Here is a 19,056-nt window from a genome sequence, read left to right as displayed (position 1 = left end):
ACTACAATGAGGTATCACCTCACACCAGTTAGAATGGGCATCATCAGAAAACCTTCAAACAACAAATGCTGGAGAGGGTGTGGAGAAAAGGGAAGCCTCTTGCACTGTTGGTGGGAATGTAAATTGATACAGCCACTATGGAGAACAGTATGGAGGTTCCTTAACAATCTAAAAATAGAATTACCGTATGACCCAGCAATCCCACTACTGGGCATATACCCAGAGAAAACCATAATTCAAAAAGACACATGCACCCCAATGTTCATTGCAGCACTACTTACAATAGCCAGGTCATGGAAGCAACCTAAATGCCCATCGACAGACGAATGGATAAAGAAGATGTGGTACATATATACAATGGAATATTACTTAGCCATAAAAAGGAACAAAATTTGTAGAGACGTGGATGGATCTAGAGACTGTCATACAGAGTGATGAATTAAGTCAGAAAGACATAAACAAATATCGTATATTAATGCATGTATGTGGAACCTAGAAAAATGGTACAGATGAATCGGTTTGCAGGGCAGAAATAGAGACACAGATGTAGAGAACAAACATATGGACACCAAGGGGGGAAAGTGGCGGGGTGGTGGTGGTGGGATGAATTGGGAGATTGGGATTGACATATATGCACTAATATGTATAAAATAGATAACTAATAAGAACGTGCTGTATAAAAAATAAATAAAATAAAATTCAAAAAAAAAAAAAGAAAGATCCAGAGTCTTTACCTGGCAGGTGTTCCCTTCAGTGATGAAAGTGAGGGACTCAGGCAATTAGAGCCTTACGTTATAAACATTTGGATCATAACTTCCCTTTCTCTGAATCCATGTTAATCAAAAACTATTCTGTGATTTGGTTTCTCAAATCCACAGAGAAAATAAGAACTACATAAACTCTGGGCCTACTTGTCAGTAATATTTCTTATTGAAATGAATACATTGGAATTTTGATTAATATCATTCAATGACTTGTCAGGCTTTTCCGCAAATCTGATCAAACCCGGAACATTGACTCAATCTAGTTTCTAAGTTCCAAAAAGTTGTGGACTGCCTTGGGAATTCATTTGATCATTTCTTCATTCAGTTGAATATTTTGGAAGCGTCTTAAAGCCCAACTACTTTGCTTAGGAATATAGCATTAAGCAAAATAGATGTGATCCTGACAGAGAGCTTTCAAGAGAATAGTTATAATAACATATGACAAGGGTTTCTTGGCATCAATGTTTTAAAAAAAGAAAAATTTTGAGTCTAGAAGAAATGATTAGGTTCAGGAAGTCTTTCTGGGGTAAACAGTACCTAAATAGAGACTAGAATTAGGAGTTAGTGCAGTGAATGGGGCAAGAAGAGGTAGAAGACAGCAGAGGAAATCAGGGGAAGGAGAAGCACGGTGAAGTCAACAGAGAGTTCAGTTAGGATGGCCTTTTATTTTTTTGATTTTTTTAATTTTTTAATTTTAACTTTTTTTATTGAAGTATAGTTGATTTAAAATGTGTTAATTTCTGGTGCACAGCAAAGCGAGTGAAATAATGCCATTTGCAGCTCCATGAATGGACCTAGAGATCATCATAGTAAGCGAAGTAAGTCAGAAAGAGAAAAACAAATACCATATGATAGCAGTTATATGTGGAATCTAAAATATGATTCAAATGAACTTACCTAGGCTGGAATTTTAGATGCTTGCGGGAGGCTCAACAGATGCTTGCAGAGGGCCGAGAGATCAAGGCTTTGGGATGTGGGGCTTTATCCTTCGGGCAATAGGGAGACACTGCATGACTTAGCAGTAAATTAGCATGATTGGATTTGCATTTTGGGAAATTCTCTGGCCACAAAGAAACGGAACTAGAAAAGAGAGAGGGTGAAAATGGACGAAACCTGGGCAAGGAAGCCTATCTGGAGGTAATGGTTGTAATTTGTGTGAGAAGCGATGGCGGTCCAAGGTAGAAACAGTGGGATTGAGGGAGAGGCGTAGGGACTGGAAAGACATTTCAGAGGTAGAACTTGTGGCTGAGATGAGAGAGGGCCTGTAGATGGATGAAATCTGGGCAAGTGGTGGGGAGATAGTAGAGTTGAGAACAGCAGGCTGCTGTCAGGGGCAGCCGAGTGGGTGGCCAGGGAACCTCCTGACCTAGACGCTGATCTCTTATTTAGACTTTTCTTGAACATACCCAAAAGGAGGAAGATGTGCACATGTGAAGGGAAGGGTCATCTCCCAGCAGAGGATACAGAGGAGGGAGCAGAGCTCAACATGAAAATGGCCAGCTCGTGTTGGATGTTGCCTAGACGTCAACAGTGAAGGTTAGAATGGAATCCCTGGGTAGAAGATCCCTCACTGTTTCTCTGCCCAGGACCCCAGGAACTTCCTAATAGTGAGAGACCAAGCGATACAATAAGTGTTGGTACATTTAAAATATTCTCTGTACTTCCTGCCTTTGTTTCTTTTTGTATTCATACCCCTCCCAGAAGGTTCATTGTTCACCATCTCCCCTCCTTGTGGATTTCATTGCTTTTCTCACCCTATCAGCCTTAGGTCGCTCTCATGCTGCCCCTTACTGCATGTCTCGTAAGGTCCTTTTCAAGGCCACATAGCTTCTTTGCTTTCACACACTCAAATTCTTAGGTTTATTTAATTTTCTGGGTTTGGTTTTCCATACTATATCCTTAATTGCATCTTAATGACTTTTGTTATTCCTCATGAATTATTGAATTCTGCACACTTTTAGCTAATTCCTCTGGCAGCCCGTCTTGCTGTTTTTCTGCTATGGTTTTATCTGTGAAGCCTCATCCACCTTCTAAAAACGAATTCTAAGATTGATATTTTTGGAGGTTTCAAGGATTAGCTTTTCAGCCACTCTGGTATGTAATTTTTTTTTTTAATTGGAAAGAAAAAAAGAATGAGATTCAGGTACCTTAACTCTTTCTCATGGATTTGAAGTTGATGTTCAAGAATGACAAAAGACAAATATAGACAATAGAATATGTGTGGAAGAAAATAGTATGGTGCCCTTATTAAGAGTAATCATCAAGAAAGATACTAACTTCTTCTTTTTTTTTTTTTGGCCATACCAAGTGGCATGCAGGATCTTAGTTCCCCAGCCAGGGATTGAACCCGTGCTCCCTGCAATGGAAGCGCGAAGTCCTAACCACTGGACTGCCAGGGAATTCCTGATATTAACTTATTTAATGAGTTTCTGGCAGTGTTTTCACAAGGGCTGTGAAAAGGGGCGTTTATAAATTAATCATCACCGAATTCAAATGGACTCTCAGTGCTGCCTGGACGTCCCAATACGTTTCTCTGCTTTACCCATCTTCCCTGTCTATTCAGTGACTGTTTTGAAACTTTCCCACTTTCCTCCAGCCTCTAATCTTTTCACCTTCCTTCTTCAGACTTCTTAGAGTCAATTGAAGTCATCAGCCAAGAACTCTCTTGACACGCTGTGAATTAATCACCTGCCCCCATATCTAGCCTCTCCTGCTCTCCGTTAGGAGGTATTCTTTCTCCCTGACCTGGAGACCTCCATCCCTATCCCTTTTGCAAGGATCCCTTTGCCCTTCTGTTGGCTCAGCCTCTCGCTTTCAACTGCAGTCTTTCCATGACATGCTCTGCCATCTTAAAACAAAGCAAAACCAAACCAAAAAATCTCTGCTTTGATTTGCTCTCTTTCCAATTGATTTGCACCCTTTCCAACAACGACCGCGTTTCTCTTCTTGCCTTTATAGCTAGATTTCTAGACAGATGTGTATAGACCCGCTGCCGTCACATCCATGTAGCTTACGTCAGGGTCTGCGGTGCCCTTGATATCATTCCATGCTCATTTTACCTCATTTTGAACGGCATTTAACACAATAGCTATTTCTTTTAACACTTTCATCTTTTGGTCATTAAATTTCAGGACTCCCTAAGGCTTTGTCCTAAGCGCTGTTCCCCTTCTCTACTCTTCTGGGTAAATCTCAGCTCTGCCAATATCTTCAATCACTATCTATGCTAATGACTCCCAAATTGACCGTCTTCAAGCTTCTCTTCTCAACTCGAGATCTTGCCTACTTTACTTCTCCACTTGAATATCTCGAAAGTTTCTCAAGCTCAACATGTTCCAGACTGAGTTTATCTTCCTGCTGAAAGCTCGTTCTTTTCCACAGTTTCTTAGCTTTGTGATTGGAACCACCAGGCAGGTGTACAAGCGAGAACCTAGGTGTCATGCCCAACCTGTCACTTATCTTTATCTTCCAAATGTAATACAACAGAATTCTGCTGATTTAACCTCCTAAATAGTGGATTTTTCCTCTGTTTTTCCTCTAGCATGACTGTCACATGCTAGTCTAAACAACTTCTAAGGAACTTCAATGAAACCAGGTAGCATACAGGTTTTTTTGAGGTCCCGCTCTCTCAAAACTATCCTTCTACCCTCACATTTAGCTAGTACTAATGGTCATGGGTTTCCATAGGATCTAATAATGAACCCTGGGATAATAAGAAAGTCATTGCATAATGACTTTATATTATGAACAAATTGAAAAATTATAAACCTGCAATAACTAAATCCTTGCATTATTCATTGGTTACATTTTACTTAAATTATATTTGAATAAGGCTGACATCTGAAAACATCTAGTGTTTGATTGACAACAATTAATTATTAGGTGGCAAGTGATAAGGATTATAAAGCTTAAATAGGCTGAAAGTCGCACACAGAGCAGGTTTTTTAAAAAGGGAAGCCGCCAATAAACAGAACTTGAGTGCAATATCCTGTTTTCCAAGTCTTCAATTTAAGAGTAAATAGTAAGTGAAAACCCGATACAAAGCAGGCTCAAATGAGAAAAATATGTGTTTTCAAAGGGGCGTCATCAAGCAATGCTATCACAGTCTACAGTAGCACAGACAATTAAATCAGTCTTTTCATATCTCAAAGTGCTCTCTTGGAGATAGGTTATCAAATGTGAGGGAGTGTTTTTAACATGAAAAAACCCTCTCTCTCCCTGCCGTACAGCCTGGCCACCAAAAGCTCTTCACTATTGCACTGAACGACCAGCCATGAGTAACCATGACAACAGCCTCTGTAAAGGTTAGCAGTGCGCCTCTTAGAAAAAAATATACTTCAAGGTCAAACTCTACGTTTGTGAAGAAGCCTTATCCTGGTCCTCTCACGAAGTTGTCATTGAACAGCGGCCAAAGTTTGAGCCTCCCTCAACCTTGGGGGCGTCAGCCAAATGCCCTGCTAGCTTCCTTCCGTGGGTCCCACCAGGACTGCCTGTGTCTGTCCTTTCTATCTTGCATCAGCGGGGTTCCTCCATTCCCTGCAAAGTTCTCTGTTGGGGCCACTGCTGGGATGGCAGCCGTGAAACCCTTTCACTTCGTCCCTCCATCCTGGGGCCTGGTGGCTCCTGGTGCGGGCCTCAGCTGTGAACAAGGCCCTGGTTACGGCCCTTCTTCCCAAAGGTAGGATCAAGTCTACTAGGGACTGAAAAGGAACAACATCCCGTGGATCCTTCCAGGTCATCTTCTGTATCCGTGGTCTCTAAATGTATTTGATGCTACATCCCTATCAGCGAAAACGTTTTGAGCATGTACCCCCGATGTATACAGTTGACCCTTGAACAAATAGGTTTGAACTGTAAGGGTCCACTTATATGCGGAATCTTTTCAACAAATACGCACTACCTACCTGATCTATGGTGGAACCCCTGGATGCAGAATAGCGACTGTGAAGTTACCCACAGATTTCTGACTGAGCAGAGGGTGGGCACTTCTAACCCTGAGTTGTTCAAGGATTAACTGTATTTATTTCTAAATTATGCATACATTATATGCTGAAACCTGTACGTATTAAACTTTAGGGAAGCTTAACGGTTTCCTTCTTTAGAAAAAGGAGATCTCATATTTTCTTCCCGCTCTTCAGAAGACTGCTCTGCACACCTCGTAGGCTGCTTCTGCTGCGCTTTACAGATCATTGCGGTTCGCGTTCGCCAGAGTCAACATTCTGAGATACAAATAAATCTCTCCCTGCTTAAAATCCTTCAGCCGCACCACACTGCTGTCAGGATAAAGTCCAAATTCCTTGACACGGGTTTGAAAGCCGGTCTGGCTCTGCTCTTTACCCTCTCATAATTTAGAATCCCATCCCTTGCCTTCTCTCCACGTCCTACATTTTTTCCCTTCCAGGACATTGCACAGACTTTCGACTGAAATCCTTTCTCCCCACACGGTCTTCCCCAGTGACTGCCATTCCCAGGGAATTCCCCAGGCTGTCCTGCTCCACCTCCCACCTCATCAGAATGTGGGACCAGCCTGTGCTTCCGCAACACAGCAGGGTTTATTTTACTCTTTATGTGACGTCCCTCCGAGCCCGTTGCAGTTATGAACTCACCAGTGAGCTTGCTGAAGGCCGGGATGGGTTTTTAAGCAAAAGGCTTGTGTTTAGCAAGATCAGAAAGGAGAAAATTCTCCTGGTTTGAGATGGTGCTTCACACCAGCGACAGATGGTGTGAAAGAGGTCCCCAGCCTCCTTGTTGATTTGCAGGACTTTCTAAAATAGTTAAGATATTAATATTAATATTGTACACATTTTCTTCTAATTCGTGATCTGTCTGTGAGTTTTATTTTTCTTTGTTCTTTGTTGAACCGAAACCTTTAATTTTGATGTCCCCAATTCCATCAATTTTTTGCCTTATGGCTTAAGCTCTTGGGGATTCGCTTAAGAAATTCTTTCTCATCTCGAAGTCACAAAGATATTCCCCTATATTGTTTTCTGTTAACTGTATAGCTTTTATCATTTACACCTAGGACTTCTTTCCATATGGAGTCTACCTTAGTATATGGTCTAAGGTTAGAACCCAATTTCATTTTTCCAAATGAAATTTGGAAAATTTCTGCCACACACACCAATTTCTCAGCCCTCTGCTAGGTTCTTTCTGTCTTAAAAGTCTAAATACTGAAGGCTCCTTCTGTCTCAGGAGTAGAACCAGCAAAAAGAAGTCATCCACGGTCAAGCTTAGAGGCTATGAATTGGTCCCTGCCTTTCTGGGTGAGTCCCTGACCCTTAAAAATAAATAGCTGGGGTCAATGACAGTGATGACATCCACTTAGAACTTTTCCTCTCGTTTGGAACACTGGGAGGAGAGCCCACTTTATTTTCTAATAGAGGTAGTAAGTAAGACATGCTTACTTGTGCTTACAAAGTAGTACTTGGGCATGGCTAGGTGAAAAAGTTTTATAGAGATAAACCGTAATGGAAAAGAATATATGCATAAAAAATGAATGTGTGTATGTATATATATACATATATATAAATAACTGAATCACTTTGCTGTACAGCAGAAATTAACACAACATTATAAATCAACTATACTTCAGGAAATAAATCTAAGTTCTTTAGAATTAAAAAAGAAGTTTTGCAGAACCTCGAATACTTTGTACACCTTCCTTCGTTAAAAATTCTGTTAATCATCTTTGGGAAGTGGTACAGCCCAGGCCTGGCAATATCTTGTTCTCGGAACTTTAGCAACACTTTATCAAGCCAAGGTTTTCCCTGATGAAGGAGAGAGTCACAGAGGGCAAAAGGCTTAGGAGCCCCTAAAAGGGCTTTTCCTTGGGTTCCCCGGCCATATACTACCTTCACTATTTCCCATGCAATGGGACTAGTTGGGCGCACTTCTCTTAAGATAACTTGGCATTTCCCACGAGGAAATGAAAGAAGGAGGCTTGTGTCTTTTTGTCTCAGCAACATCATAGAACTAGTAAAATAATGACACTCAATCCACTAGTGACAGTAGCGCCCAGCAAGCCACTATTCACAAATGTAAAGCAGGTGTTTGTATTAAATTTTAACATAACACTGGGTAAGATTGTTCTAGTTCTGTTGGATCTTGATAAAAATGGTTTTCAAACTAAATTAGCTCCCAATTTGCCATAGTTCATTGAGTCCAAAGATGACACGTCCGGTCCTCATGAATTTTACCTAAGCATTGTATTCTGATACATGCCAATTTTCTTCAGCCAAAAAAAAAAGTGTCATTACTTAGAGTTTTCGTAGCTTGGTAGGCTGTGGCCCGCAGAGGGGCACTGTTGGCAACTTCATGAGGTTTAATTTAATTGGTGCAGATACTTCTTGACCACAACTTGGAATTGCCTGGTCTTTTCAGACTGTCCGGCAATGGGCTGACATGGTACCCCACTACTCCTGCAGGAGAGGTAGATGTCTTCTCCTGAATCTCAATAAACAGGATGCCAGGCATGAGAGTACATCTTGTAAAACACACTCGTTTGAAACTAGTAGTGTACACACAGTGTCGCAGATGTGCTCAGTGGGCCAGTGGGAGGAGGGCACGGTTATGAATTTAATAAAACTAAAGTAACAAGGATGAGCTGACCCTTGTGAGAGTATATCTGGGTGTTGTAACTTTCCAGGTAGAACTTGGTTCTTAGCCAGAGGTCAGGCTCTGTAAATGTTATTAAACCATAAAGCTTGGGAAGAGTTTCTGTCTGATTCTCTCTTAGTAATTCCCTAGCTATTACCAATTCTTTTTCCTCCTAGGACTTACAAATTATATATTCAGCAGGACCCACGTGTATAAGCGTGTATGAACAAGTTTTGTCATTCCTGAGGTTATTTATATCCAGTGCACAGTCCTCTGACCTAAGAGGAGAAGGCTTAGCTCGTGTCTAACACTGACTAGAGTTTCCTTCCTCATCTCACTATCCACAAGACAGAAGTGAATGTGTATTTAATATTGAATGTTTTTCCTTGCTAATAAAAATATTTAATTTGTACTGATGGATTGTTGAAAGTTTTCTGGGTTTTATCTATACAATTCCACCATCAATCATTTAAAAAGGTGTCCAATATGGTAGCCAATATCCTCATGTGGCCACTGAGCACGTGTAATGTGGCTGGTCCAAACTGAGATGTGCTTAAAGCATAAGGTACACACCAGATTGTGAAGATTTAGTATAAAAAAGAACGTAAAATATCTCATAATGGTTTTTATATTCATTACTTGTACAAGAGGTAACATCTTGGATATATTGGATTAAATAAAATATTATAATTAATCTTACCTATTCCTTTTTACTTTTTCAAGTATGCCTACTAGAAAATTTAGAATTACTTTTGTGGCTCCCATATTTCTAGTAGACAACACTGATCTAGAAGCTGGCTTTGGGTGTCTTGGCATCAGTTCCTTCCCCGGTTACCTCAGTCAGAACACTTGATCTCGTCCACACTGGTGTGAGTTCTTTCATGTGGCTTAATCACCTCTGTCAAACATTGTCCAAGCAAGCAACTGGGTGTTAGTAGAGATTAGAGCCCATGACTAGCTTCTGGTTCCAGCCTACCTGGCATGAGATGCCAGTTGCATAAGAAGTTACTGGACATGCTGTAAGTTATACAACTACCAGGGGGACAAAATTAAATTCCAGGGCTTGTGCATGCTGGAGTCCAAGGCATTCATTCTACTCACCTGAAAGTATAACTCTAGCCTAGAGCAGAAAGCTTCATTGTCAGAAGTAACAGGATTAGGGGATCAGTGTGAAAAACATCAACTAAAAACCATTTAATTTTATAATTCCAGGGTAAAAACGCTATTTCCCCTGTCTCCGTTTGGCTACACAGTTGGATTTCTTGGGCTTTCAGTCACAACACCTCCTTTTCATGGCTTGATCATTGGGAGTTTTTGTATACTTTACCTTCCATTTAGTCGGAGGGACTTTTGTTTTACTTTAATCTTGCAGTGACTTGTAGAGTTATGAGTTCTTATAATATTTAAATCAGTGAGTTAACACCAAATTACCTCCCTGTAACAGTGCAAAAGAATAATGCATAGAGTGGGCTTCCCTGGTGGCGCAGTGGTTGAGAGTCTGCCTACCGATGCAGGGGACACGGGTTCGTGCCCCGGTCCGGGAGGATCCCACATGCCGCGGAGCAGCTGGGCCCATGGGCCATGGCCACTGGGCCTGCGCGTCCGGGGCCTGTGCTCCGCAACGGGAGAGGCCACAACAATGAGAGGCCCGTGTACCACAAAAAAAAAAAAAAAGAAAAGAATAATGCATAGAGAAATTTATTCCCCACTCCGTGTTCACTTGTTTCCCTAATAAACCATGTACTTTAAAATTTGAATCTACATCTATTTCCTAGGAGGAAAGCTTATTTTATTTTATTATTTAACTTTTTATTATGAAATCTTTCAAACATACACAACAGAAAAGAGAATAGTATTATGAGTCCCCATATATCTGTCATGATGCAGTTCCAACTATTGTCACAACATTCCCAATCTTACGTCATCTATTTCCCCATATATTTCTCTTTTTCTTTTTTCTTGAGCATTTTGAAACAGATCTCAAACAATGTGTCCTTTTATAAATACTTCAATGTGCATGTCTAAGCGATAATTTAAAAGGACTTTTAAAAAAACATAACCACTCTGACATTTACCACATTTATTAATAACCATTCCTTAGGAAAAAAATTCTGTAATTATGTACGGTGACAGATGTTAACTAGATCTATTGTGGTGACCATTTCACAATCTATGCAAATGTTAAACCACTATGTTGTATACCTGAAACTAATATACTGATGTATGGCAACTATACCTCAGTTAAAGAAAATAACCATTCCTTAAGATAATCTAAATTCAGAGCATACTGGGAATGCCCCACTTTATCTTAAAAATGTCTCTTTTTACAGGTTATTTTTTGAATCAGGATCCAAACGAGTATCACACATTACGTTTGGTTGCTGTCTCTCTTTTATTCTATAGCCGACTCTTTTCTACATGCTATGTATGGTACGTAAAAGACAATGAGTCATTTGACTATAGACTCTCCTACAATCTGTACTGGCTGACTGTTTCCTCATGGCGTCATTTGATTTGCTCTGCAAACTCGTGTATTTCCTGTACATGAACTTAGGTTCAATTTTACGGTCAAGAATCCTTTATTCGAGGTGCTGTGTACTTCTTTTGGCATCACATTATGTGGTACATAATGGCTTATTGTTCCACTTTTAGAAAGGCCAAGACTGATCATTATGGGCCAGATTGTCAGACTGATCCCTCCATTATGAAGTTTCCTACCAACATTTCATCTAATGGTTTTGGCCTCTGTCAACAAAGGACCATTTTGTACTCAGATTACGAGGATAAGCAGGGCCAGTGTTTTCAGCGCAGAGCTGTGTCAGGTAGTGTGGACATGGCTGTAGGAGTAGTCTTTGCTTGGGTGTAGGAAAAATCTCTTTCTCCACAGCCTCTCTGTTCCCTCACCCCTTTGCCTGCCTCCAGATGGGTGTACTTGTCAAAAAAGGCACCGGCCTGTTAGAGTAGCAACAGCATTATTCTAATGTAAGTCCTCACCAGGGGTTTCATAGGAATCCATATGGGAAACTAGCATTTTAGCGCTGGAAATTAAGGACAGTAGGGTGGTGTGTGTGTGTGTGCAGGTAAAATTGGAAAGACTATCTTTTAGCCTGAAGTATTTCTTCTACTGTTTTGAGGGTTAAATTGTCCTTTAATTGATGAAATTATGTTTACTGTATTTGATAATTGGCCAAACACAAAGTTGGCAAATTTGTTTTCCTGATCTTTGAAATCAGAAAGTCTCAGATATCAGATTAAGATGATCCTCAACCTAGGAGGTATATGAGAACCTTGGGGTGTCATGAGCTTTTATATTTTTCCAAGGGGGCATAGGTCAGGAAAAAAAAAAAGATTGAGAAACGCTAGTCTAAAAGACAATGGAATCAGCACAGAGAACATAAACTCTACCAGATGACAAAGGTGATCATAACTGGCAGTCTCTTTTCTTTTTACTGGCTTCGGTCTGCTTATTTTTATCAACCCATTAAAAGTAGTCACAATGTCGTACCCACTAGGATGGCTACAATGAAAAAGAAATAATAACAAGTGGTGGCAATGATGTGGAGAAATGGGAACACTCAACCACTGGTGGTAGGAATGTAAAATGGTGCAGACTTTGGAAAATAGTCTTGCAGTTCCTTAAAGGTTATAAACATAGAGTTGCCGTATCACCCAGTATTCCATTCCAAAGTATATACCTAAGAAAACTGAAAACATATGTGAACACAGAAACTTGTACACAAATGTTCACAGCAGCAGTATAATAATAGCCCAAAAGATTTAACAACCCAGTGTCCATCAAATGATGAATGAATTAATAAGATGAGATACAGCCATACGATGGAATATTATTCAATAGTAAAAAGGAATGAAGTACTGACACTACAACATGGATGAACCTTAAAAACATTATGCTCAGTGAAAGAAGCCAGTCACAAAGGGTCACATACAGTATGGCTTCATTTATATGAAATGCCCAGAATAGGCAAATCCATAGCAGTACAAAGTAAGTTGGTAGTTGTCTAGAGCTGGGCGGGGGGCCAGTGGGACGGTTCTGGGAGATGAGGCCAGGAGATGGGAACTGACTGCTAATATACACGGGGATTCTTTTGCGGTGAGGAAAAGTTCTTAACGTACTTAGTGATGGTTGTACAACTCTGTGCCTATATTAAAACCCACTACATTATACACTTTAAGTGGGTGAATTATGTGGTATGTGAAATGCATCTTGATAACGCTATTGTAAGAAACAAACAACAACCAGCCTTTTGAATAAGCATTGCTTTAAAGACACGAAACGTTCCACTCGTCCACTCTTAGGGATTAGAGAATGTCAAGGTTAGACCGGATTTTTTAGTCAACTGGTCTTTTTATCTCTATTGTCCTTCACATCTTCTTTCTCCACTTTCTAAAGTTTAATTAACAAGACTCCCCATGTATTAACTAACAATGAAAGATAAGTCTAATGTGATGGCGTGAATAAACCCACTCAGAAGATCAAATTAGATTAGAAGTTTGTTTAATAAATAAAGGTTTGGAGTAAACAGTGTTTAATCAACCCATTTCCTGAATTAAGAATAGGGAACATGGGCTTCCCTGGTGGCGCAGTGGTTGAGAGTCCGCCTGCCGATGCAGGGGACACGGGTTCAAGCCCTGGTCCGGGAAGATCCCACATGCCGCGGAGCAACTAAGCCCGTGCGCCACAACTGCTGAGCCTGCATGCCACAACTACTGAAGCCCACACGCCTAGAGGCCGTGCTCCGTGACAAGAAAAGCCACAGCAATGAGAAGCCTGTGCACCGCAACAAAGAGTAGCCCCTGCTCGCCACAACTAGAGAAAGCCCATGTGCAGCAACGAAGACACAACACAGCCATAAATAAATAAATAACATAAATAAATTAAAAAAAAAAAGAATAGGGAACACAAAATCTCCTAGGGCATATATAAAATAGTGAGCTATATTTTAAATTTTATGACCAGTTTTAAAAAAAGAGGCAGAGGAAGAGAACGAGGGCTGTACGCATAGGAGATAGGGAGACAGAGGGAAGAAGAGGATTGTTGGAATCTTGGAATCCCAGTGTTCATCAGACCTGAAAACACTGCTTAAAATATAACCAAGTCAGGGCGGAAGGAACATGAATCTGTGAAAAACAGCTCTCAAATTTCTTGTCAGAGATAGTATATAAAGAAAGCAGACTGTCCTACTAAATAACTCAACCTCGTGATTGATAGCATAAGACCATAAACTAGTTTAAACTACAGAAAGTGAAAATTTGAAATGCAGGCTATCAAATCCTAAGACCTATGCCATGAATTCAGGATGCAGAAGGACTGCATGAACAAAATTAGATCTGAGGTCATTATTCAAAATACCAGAAGATTCAGAGGCAGAGGGCAGAAGGTTCCATGGAGGCCCTTTCTGATTTAAGCGGAGCTGCTGCTCATATGACTCTTGACTCATGAGGGGAGGCCGGGCGTCACCAAGAGACACAAAGGCACTCTATGGATGGAACAGAAGTCCCCCCAAAAGTGAGCCAGAAACAAACAAAGACCAGAGGATGTGGGCTCTTAGCCAGTTCTGAATGGCTCATCACAGAGAGAGTTCACGCCCTCTTGACCTAGGATTAGGAGAAAAAATTTGCTCAGAAAATGGGGATTCCTGAAAGATGGTTGGAACTCCAGCTATTTCAAGAAGGAATTTCAAACGCTGTAATTTCCATTAGAGAAACAGAAGGGGAAAAAAAGAGTGATAGAGAAAGACATTCATGATTCCTAATTTGTTCAACCGTCCTAATTTGTGATCCTTTCTCATCGTGTTCAAAAGATTTTAAAGCCAAGTTGTGCTTTCATAAGTAAAGGCATAGGGTGCCTTTACACTTGTCCTAAAGGGTTAAATGAAGTTAAATTTAAGGCCAAAATTTCCCATCGCTTTTTTATGGACTCCATGCATTAATTTTTTCAAATCCCTTCTGCTGTTTTGGCTAAAGGCATGTGTTGGAGGCTCTGTCCATCTCTTCTGCAAGCTAGTTGGAGATCATTTTGAGCTGCATCTGAAAGGCTCAGTCAAGTCTCCAGAGACTCCATTTCCATTGAACATGCTGCAATAAATTCTCCCAAAACCCGCCTGACAGTTTAAGCGGTGTTATGTAAGAAGATGGAGCCCAGTTTGGTGTGGTATCAATTTGCAGTTGAGTTAGCATATTTTCACATGAGCTATAAATCTCGTGGATTCACCAGCTCTCAGCTTGATTTACAAGCTTCAGTTGCCAGGCACACGCCACACTACACCAGTCCACCTTCCCCAGTGTCCCCACAGCTTTCACGAGATCCTCACGCTGGAATTTGACAAGACGTCAGGGAAGAACAGTAGTAAAGTTCCAGAGAGGGAGGAGCCTGAGAACCAGCCTATTTATAACTTTGCCCTTTTTTTTTGGTCATGTTCTGTACTATGAACATGGCCTTAACCTAAGTTATTGGTCTAAAGAACCCAGTTTTGAAGTGAGCGTCTTCTAATATTTAGAGTTATACAAGCAGACCTCGGAGATATGGCAGGTTTAGTTCCAGACCATCGCAATAAAGCCAATACGGCAATAAAGTGAGGCCCACAATTTTTTTGGCTTTCCAGTGCATATAAAAGTTATGTTTACACTATACTGTAGTCTATCAGGTGTGCAATAGCATTATGTCTAAAAAAACAATGTACAGGGGACTTCCCTGGTGGTCCAGTGGGTAAGACTCCATGCTCCCAGTGCAGGGGGCCTGGGTTCTATCCCTGGTGGGGGAACTAGATCCTACATGCATGCCACAACTAAGACCCAACACAGCCAAAATAAATTAATTAATTTTTAAAAAATGTGCATACTTTCATTTAAAAATACTTTATTGCTTATAAACGCTCACCATCATCTGAGCCTTCAGTGAGTCATAATTTTTTGCTGGTGGAGGGCCTTGCCTTGACGTTGGTGGCTGCTGGCTGGTCAGGGTGGTGGTTGCTGAACGCTGGGGTAACTGTGACAATTTCTTAAAATAAGACAACAGTGAAGTTTGTCCCATTGATTGACTCTTCCTTTCACTTGAACACTTAGAGGCCACAGTAGGGTTATTAATTGGCCGAATTTAAATAGGGCTGTGTCTCAGGGAATAGGGAGGCCCAAAGAGAGGGAGAAAAATGGGGGAAGAGCCAGTTAGAGGAGCAGTGAGAACACACACAATATTTATCAATTAAGTTTGCTGTCTTATACGGGTTCGGTTCATGGGACCCCAAAACAATTATATAGTACCATCAGAGGACTGATCACAGATCACCATCAAACCTATAACAATGATGAAAAAGTTTGAAATATTGCGAGAATTACCAAAATGTGAGACAGAGACACAGAGTGAGCAAATGCTGTTGGAGGAGTGGTGCCCATAGGCTTGTGCCATGAAACTCCAATCTGTAAACATTGCAACGTCTCCAAAGTGCAATCAAATGAGGGCTGTCTGTAATTTGTAATAAACCATGAATACTTTAAAACCCACATACAAAAAGTTGTATAGCTTTATTGCGATATGATTCACATATCATACAATCCATCCATTTAAAGTCTACAATGCAATTTTTTTTGGTACCTTCACCAGATTGGGCAACCATCACCACTATCAGATTTTCGGGTATTTTCGCCCCTTCTAAAAGGAACCCTGTACCGATTCGATGTCATTCTCCACTCCCTCCACTCCCCCACCCGCCGCCCGCATACTCAAGCCCCTAGCAACCACGAATCTACTTTCTGTCTGTACAGATTTGCCCATTCTGGACATTTCACAGAAATGGAATCATACAATATGTGGTCTTTTGTGACTGGCTTCTTTCACTGAGCGTAATGTTTTCAAGGTTCATCCATGTTGTAGCATGTGTCAGTATTTCATTTATTTTTATTGCCAAAATAATAACTGTTCTGTTTTGTGGGTACACACATTTTATTTCTACATTCATCAGCTAGTGGACAGTCAATAAAAAAATTCATATAAGAAAAATAGTGGCGCATATGTAATCATGAAATTTATCTTGGTTGTCTGTTGCACATGTTCTGCAAGAACTTCTAAATCCTAGTTGAAGTGTAACTTACCTGGAAGGCTGGTTATGAATTAGGGTACAGAAAATGAGTTGTAGAATGCGTGGCGTTTTATTCAGGCATTTCTGAGTTAGTAGAGTCCTTCCTCTGACATTTGCACACCTCACTTTCAACAAGTCTCTGGTTCTAGTTTACAAAACGGGGTGATCGTGTTCTAAAGAGTACTGATGTGGGTTTGACAAGCCTGTCAGTAATGCTTCAGCCAAGTCCATGCAAGTTTTACCTGGTGATGCTTCATCAAGGTTGTTCTAAGTAGCCAGGAACTTCCAGACTCTCCAAAACTAAACCCATTCTCTAGATTCAAGCCTTTCAAATGCCTACCCTGCTCTGACCCTGGTGGGGGAAGATTTGCATGGAGTCTTAGGCTGCAGAGAGATGCAGGGTCTGAATAGGGCCCTTCCAGAAGTGATGACGCACTGTCTATAAAGGGCACTTTGGGGCTCATTTGCAAACATAACCTCAAAGAATTTTTTGCAGAGAGGTGTAGCCTACCTGCCAATAATCATTTTCACAAATGATGCTACTTCATTGACTGAAGATTCGTACTTATGGCACTGGCTGTAGCGGCAGCAGGAGCAGCTGAATAGCCATCATTACAATCCCCAAGTGAATGGCATCACCTGCTGTACGAACGAAATGACACCCTCAAAGCAGTTAGAGGCTTCTTGGATTAATTTGAAAGACTTATGAATAAAATATTGTAGCCTAGGCTATAGAGGCAAGCACAGGGGGCTGCCCAGCAGCTCTCAGGCAATGAATGCCCTAGAAACTCGAGTGCTCTGCTTTCATGCCTGTTCTGTTAATGACATGGTGACACCAAGCTGTCATGTCTGTTTACTCCGCTGTACACTCGGATGGTGTACTGATTGTCAGGGTGGTGAACTGAAATTATATATATAAAAGTGCCTGAAATCTGGCAAGCGTTCTGTAAACCATTAACTGAATCGGAGAAGAGCTACATGATTCCAATTTGGCTTATGCAAAGACCAATATAGCAATCTCTGTTTTACAAAATAATTTCTAAATCCTGATTATTGCAACAGTTTCCAGCAAAACAATTTCTACACAACATATCACATCATTTAGAGACACCCATGAATTTCACTAGAAGTTGATTAGTATAAACAATCAGTTCAATCCAGTATGGAACCAAGGATACATAGTAAACAAAGCAGACAAAAATTCTATTCTCAAGAAGCTTATAGTCTCATAGAAAGTCAAGGTTATTCCTACTATGTGCACATTCTGGGCAAATACATTTTTCCAAGCTCCTTGTCTATATAAACAATTTGATTTTAAAAATGTATTAGATGGGCTTCCCTGGTGGCGCAGTGGTTGGGAGTCCGCCTGCTGATGCAGGGGATACGGGTTCGTGCCCCGGTCCAGGAAAATCCCACGTGCCGCGGAGCGGCTGGGCCCGTGAGCCATGGCCGCTGAGCCTGCGCGTCCGGAGCCTGTGCTCCGCGGCGGGAGCGGCCGCAGCGGTGAGGGGTCCGCGTACTGCAAAAAAAAAAAAAAAAAAAAAAGTATTAGAAAATTTATGGACCCATATGAGCTACAGTGATTTATTAATGAAGATTCAGAATAATAGTTGGAGGAGAGATATTAAAGTATTTGCTTATTGCCCAATCAGTGCACGTAAAAATTCTTAGTGTCCAAGCACCATCTCTCTCTGTTCATGTCCAGGAATCATCTTTTGTGTTCTTTATTGCCAGATGCCCCCTTCCTGACTACGTTCACATCTCTCATCGTGAGAAAAAGGTAACAACACTGTTCTTATTCACGATGCACGGCTCTTCAGAACCGGGATGCACTGAAACAGCATAGATCTTCAGTCTCTGCTCGTCCCCACAGTGAACGCTGGCTACGTCATTACTCATGAGGCTGCCTAATCCACTGGGCTTCCAATGACCACCTTAAAGGTTGTCACTGTGCTTCAGTGATGATGACCACAAATGCAAGTCTCATCCAGAATTTGCAGGAAAATATGAACAGTGATGTGTTCTCTGACCAGGTTGGCTTTTCTATTTGGAATGTTACAGCTTAAACATGGAACAACGCATCATCTGAACAGGTCTTCTCTTGCACTCCTTACACTGTAATCCCTGCATTGTTAGAATGTGATCTCTTTGAATGTCGTCTGCACACCTACCTTCCAGACACTGCCACCAGCAGGGAGGGGCCGTGGGCAGGAAGAGAAGAGCGGACCAGTTCATGCCAGGAATGTCAGTTCTTTATCTGGCAAAACCGGCAGGGTGTGGATTGCATGCACGAGAGAACATTGATCGGAAGGGTCGTCGTACTGGAGGGGCCCTTTGGCACCATGGAGTCATAGTCTTGAAAGCCCGTGGGGAAGATTGGGCACGAGAACTGTGGAGGACTGCCTGACACGTGGAGCCTATGGAGGAGACAGTGTGACTGCCCTGGGGGACAGAAGAAGTTTACACAGGGTAAAGGATGCCTGCCACCAACCCCGTGGCCCTCCGGTGCTATTGATGGGAGGTGGCACCACATTGGGAAACGGTCAAGCAAAAGCCACTGCTGCCTTCCTGAGTTCGCGACTTGGTTTCATATGATACGTGGTCTT

General features: G+C 41.4%; 1 protein-coding gene across 1 annotated transcript in view; it reads left to right on the top strand.

The window, feature by feature from the left end:
* ING2 (inhibitor of growth family member 2) overlaps positions 1-18,277 on the top strand; it is a 52,993-nt gene extending 34,716 nt beyond the window's left edge. The window contains exon 3 of the mRNA XM_029226577.1: positions 18,185-18,277. The gene's annotated coding sequence lies outside the window, so the exon portion shown is untranslated. The remainder of the gene's footprint in view (positions 1-18,184) is intronic.
* The last annotated feature ends 779 nt before the right edge of the window (positions 18,278-19,056 follow it).

The sequence above is a fragment of the Monodon monoceros genome, unplaced genomic scaffold, assembly GCF_005190385.1.
Source record: "Monodon monoceros isolate NGI ecotype Baffin Bay Population unplaced genomic scaffold, NGI_Narwhal_1 Super_Scaffold_17, whole genome shotgun sequence".
Classification (NCBI taxonomy): domain Eukaryota; kingdom Metazoa; phylum Chordata; class Mammalia; order Artiodactyla; family Monodontidae; genus Monodon; species Monodon monoceros.
This window is presented reverse-complemented; position numbering and strand designations above follow the sequence as displayed.